This window comes from Rhinolophus ferrumequinum, chromosome 2 (assembly GCF_004115265.2).
Source record: "Rhinolophus ferrumequinum isolate MPI-CBG mRhiFer1 chromosome 2, mRhiFer1_v1.p, whole genome shotgun sequence".
NCBI classification, from domain to species: Eukaryota; Metazoa; Chordata; class Mammalia; order Chiroptera; family Rhinolophidae; genus Rhinolophus; species Rhinolophus ferrumequinum.
In genome coordinates, this window is record NC_046285.1 from 88,155,981 (window position 1) to 88,161,435 (window position 5,455).

The window sequence follows — 5,455 nt, forward strand, 5'->3', positions numbered from 1 at the left end:
TTAACATGATTTAAAAAAAGGACCATTATACTGTATTTTGTCTAAACCGTTTAAAAATGATTAAAGCAGTTAATGTAGGTGATACAAACAAACTTTGCCTAACACTTCATGAAGCAGGTAGTCTTCATTCAGAGGACTGCAAAATGGGCAGAAGGAAGGAAGCTTTCATAGGGTATAACATAAAGATCAAGGAAGAGACAAATAGGAAACATCTGATGGGTGCAGGCCACAATGTCGACCTTGTTTGGGGTGAGAAGGAACAAGGAAATAAGTATAGAGCCCTGAGTTGGCTTGGTGTTTGGGGATTAGCTGACTGGATATACTGCATTTCTGGTCAAGTAGAGTATTTATAGGGACACAAAAGTTATCTAAATTTTGGTTTGCTGACATGGCACCATGGGTAGGAGTGGTTCCATCTTGGGCCTCCAAATTTATTTCAAAGGCGCCTAATAACACAGTCTCAAAATATATGAAGTGAGAGTTGGGAGATCAAAAAGAAATAATAAAAAAAATCCAGTGTCATATTTGGAGATATTAACTCATCTCTCAATAACAGAATAAGCTGAGAGAAAATAAAGACATAGAAGAATTAAATATTAATCAAACTGACAAAAATCAATACACATAAAACAGTATACTCAAAATTTGCGGAATATACATTATTTTCAAATAAATGTGCACTATTTACTAAAATTAATGTTCTCTATAGCCATAAAGCAGGTCTAAACAAATTTTAAAGAATAAAGATTGCTCTTCATAACAATGAATACCCTTCCAGTTTTTGCTGTGCATGTAAAAAGCTTGCAAATCATCATTCAAAAAAGAAGAAGTTGAATTTCCACATGTCTTCTGAGCTCCTGAGGTCCTTTCTGTTACATGATTCATGGATAGATATACCTGTCTTGGTTTTCTCATTCTCTAGAAACACACAAAATGCAAGAAAAGTCACCAATCCCATTTACTCTGTTTGACTTTATCCTCACTTCTTCATTTCCCACAACTCACCCTCCCATTGTTAACATTATTCCTATTATGCCCACTAGAAGCACTTTTCCTTATAAAGAGAAAAGGAAAACAAAAGTCAACATAAAAGCAAAATACTCCTATTCCTTCCACATTTTCATGGAACACTTTCCAAAGCTTCTTGTCTTAATTGAAATCCACTTGTCTCCTGAGAATACGATTTCCCTCTTTCCATTGTGGCTGCTCCTTTTCCTGTCCCATCTGTAAAGGAGGGACCAAATCAAGGTCTATGTTCTCCTCCTAGTCTCCCACTTTTACTTTCAAACTATTGATTTACAGCACTTGTACAAACGTTTTCTCTTTGAGGCTTAAACTCTGTAGTTATCATCTGCTGGTATTTACTGTCATAGTGTATTGATCTTTTCCTCCAGACAGGTCAAGAGCGGTCTCATGTGGATAAGTCTTCTGTTTTTTTCTTCTTTCTTAAATTCATATTGAATTACTTCAATGTGCATAAATATGACATCAAATACTCTTATTCTCATGACTCTGAATCATGAACTTTCACTTAAGTTTCATTTGCCTTTTTTTTTTAAAATTCTATTGGGGAATATTGGGACACAGTGTGTTTTCCAGGTCCCATCAGCTACAAGTCATTGTCCTTCAATCTAGTTGTGGAGGGCGCAGCTCAGCTCCAAGTCCAGTTGCTGTTTTCAATCTTTAGTTGCAGGGGGCGCAGCCCACTATCCCGTGCGGAAATTGAACCAGCAACCTTGTTGTTGAGAGCTCGCACTCTGACCAACTGAGCCATTCGGCTGCCTCTCTGGAAGCTCAGCGGCAGCTGGTTATCTTCAATCTAGTTGTGGAGGGAACAGCTCCCTGGCCCATGTGGGAATCGAACTGGCTACCCTGTTGTTCAGAGCTCGTGCTCTAACCAACTAAGCCATCCATTCGTCCCTCATTTGCCTTTTAAAATGGTGCTGACTTGGGACATGTTGCTTTAGCTAGGGCTCTTACACTTCTGATGTCAAATTTCAACATCCTGTATCCTGAATACAACCTCCTGGCTTTGCAACTATCATTTCCCTCCTTAATTCAGGGTAGATTTCCTTTCACAATAGCATAATCTTCTGTGTCAAGACAGCATTAACCATTTTCATTAGAGCACCTGTATCTTTTGATCTCCACAACATGAGAAAAGTAGAATCCTGAGTTCTTGTTACTCCAGAGTGTCTGCCTTTCCTTCAGCTGCACCTGAATGGTTGGTTTCACATAGGAAAATATTGATGTGTTTGAACTGGTGCCACTCAACATTCATCTTTTTTAGTCTTCTCAATGCTTCTTAGAAGGGATTAGCTACCCGGTGAACTTTCTGCCCTATTTCCCCACTGGATACTTTGATTCTTCACAGTTTCTTCAAAGATTGTATTCTGTGATGTTTCAACTTTCCCTTTTAGCTGATATGCTTTTCCAACTAACTTCACTTGAAATAAAACAATATTAGGTTACAAAAATCTATCCTTTTTTAATATTAAAATGTAAAGATCCCCATCTATAGCCACAATTACCCTTATAGTCATTTACCCTTATAGTCATTCTTCCATTTTTATTGGTAGAAATGTCTTTCCACTTATGTGCCTGAGAGTATTCTCTCTCCCCACTTCCTTAGGGACTTTCCCTATCAATTATCCCATTCCTTTATTATTTGTAAAGCATATACGTATTCAATCCTTACTGTGTATTAGCATCACTATGTTTGGATACATTCCCAAACAGAATAGGCAAAGGAATCTGCTCTCTTGGTGGATACCTTATGATGGGAGGGAGAAAACACACAATAAACAATAAATAGAGTTAATAAAATATTGGAAGCTGGTAAGTTAGAAAAGAAGACAGAGTAGATCAATGTAAAGGAGACCAGGAGTTTTCAGGGATGAGCCGGGGACAGTACTAAACAGAGTACTAGGACTGGCTCTAATTCACCCTGGTCCCCAAGTAACACATCTCTATTTCCTCATTAATGAACTGATGTAGTGGGATGATATCCAGAGTTTCTTCTGCCTTTAAAATTCTGAGTCTATATAAGTCATAAATAATTATCATAATAAAAATGTAGAAAGGTATTTTTTTTTTAGGACTATATTCAAATCTTAGCAACATCATAATGTTTATCAGTGCATGACATTTCTTATTTTACAAATACTTTCTGGTCCCAGGAATAAACATTTAACAACATATTCCTAAGAGGACAACTAACCTTCCAAGACTAAAACTCAGGGGAGTCACACTTAAGGCCTTGAAATAATTAGTGTATTCTTTAGTGTTGTCCACCTTTCTTTCTTATTGCTCAGTCTCCCTGAAAGTTTAACTAACCCTACATGCATGTATTGTTCCAGAAATCATTATTATACTCTGTCTAGAAACATGTTGGTATCAAACAATTTATCTTATAAAGTAGCTTTATAAAAGCGCTTTGCCTTTTATTTTTCTCCTCTTCCCATATCTCAGCATCTTAATTACAGTGACTCATGAGCTGAGTCTGTTTTTATCTTATGTATTTTATGTGTTTTTTTTTTTTTTTTTTGTCTGCTTGCAGTAGTGGTGATGATGTGTCACAGCACTGTGACTACAACTTCTACCATAATTGATGGAACAAATTCTTCTGGGGTATATTAATACAGCTGCAGGCAGTGAGACAAGTAGTGAATGGAAAGTAAATGGGTTCAGAAGCTCTAGAGACATCGATGTAGCTGGAGGCGGGGAGCTAGGCAGCCACTAATAACGACAGCCAAACAGTGGGAAGAAAGCGTGCACTAGACTTGTTTTACTAATCGTTATATATAATATGCACTTGGCAGTGATGATCAAATGTTGCTTTTCCAAACCAGTTAGCCTTCAGCATGGCACTAACTAGTGCATACATAACTGCTAGTTACAATGATCGCTAGGCCTTTAATTTTAAGCACCCATATTCAAGATATAGATTTTCTCTGGGGATTTTGAAGACAAAAGTTTTTTTTTTCTCAGTCACGAATACTTTTTCCAAAGACCAAGATTCTATGTAGTTTGACATTTTAAGACTACTCCTTTATATTTTTATTTAGGCACGCTCAACTTGGAACCATAGGATTTTAGTTCTGGTTAAAATATTTAGTTTTATTGATTAGAAGCTTGCTCTAGAGAGAACTGAGTTCCTTGCTCAAGATCCAGAAACTGCTTACAGGCAGCATTTGGATACAAACAAATTATCAGGTTCATTACGGTTAGATTTCCCAGCAATTCCGTAAAGCATATTGCGTGTTAGGCATCATGCTGAGTGGGGGTGGCTGGGCAGATACAAAGATGTGTTTAATTAACACTTAGAAGTATACAACCAAATTACTTCAAGGAATATATTATTTGCTAGTGACATAAAGAAAGTGGGAGCAAAAGGGAGGGAATTGTTCATTTTGATTAGAGAGTTGGAGGACAATGAAATATCTACCACCAGTAGCAGGCATTAACGGGAGGAAAAGCAGGAGGCCTACCGCAGAGTCTTTGCAGGGTATGGTGGACCGATGTAGAAATCACTGACCCACATAATATCTATTCTCTTACAACTTTTGTAAACTATGCTCGTAACACGAGTTTCACAAATATTTAAAGCTGCGATTTTCCTACCTGGAAATTGCATTGGCCTCCCAATGCAATGAGGAGAAGCCACATATGCTTAGCTTTTATGTGGCATCTTTAAAAAGTGAGCACATCTTATTTTCATACCTCTAGAAACAAACATGTTTTATACTCTTCTCATTGCAAAGTTTGCTTTAAAAAATAATTTAAAAAAGGAAAGCGTACTGTTTGATTCATGGCTTTCTCATCGTCGAGTTGTCAATGAATCAATGACTTCCATGACTGTCCATGTACTCTGGTATTGATACTGAAGATGGCATCTATCACTGTTACTATATAGGTATATTTTCAAATCTTTGGGATAATCCCTTAAGCAGACATATTTCCTTGTAAATAAAGAATCAGGCATAAAGTTAACTCACATGTCCAGTTGGAAGAATTTAATGACCTTACCACCATAAGGCGTCTTCCTACTGAGCCACAAGCCACACTAACCATGAAACATCACTGTACCACATGCCTGATGTGCATTTTAGCTTCCTGCAGAAATATGCAAGGAGTATTCAATATATGTGTCAATTTTCAGAGGGCATTTTGATGAGTATGAATGTAACAGAAATGCCTACATCTGTGCATGAATCAAATATAAACGAAATATTGACTGCCTCCCAAAAGGATATGCTTTGATTTCTTTTTACTGTTTTTCCTTCTACCTGGTCATTTCTTGAGGCATCAGACATCAGACTGGCTTAGTGTTGGCTTCTCATTCTCCTGGGGGAGGAAAGAAAAGTTCAGGGAACGAATATAAATAAAATAAAAATGAAAGTATCTTTAATCCGTTACTTTCATGTAAGGATCACTCCGAAATTTACTGCTTTTA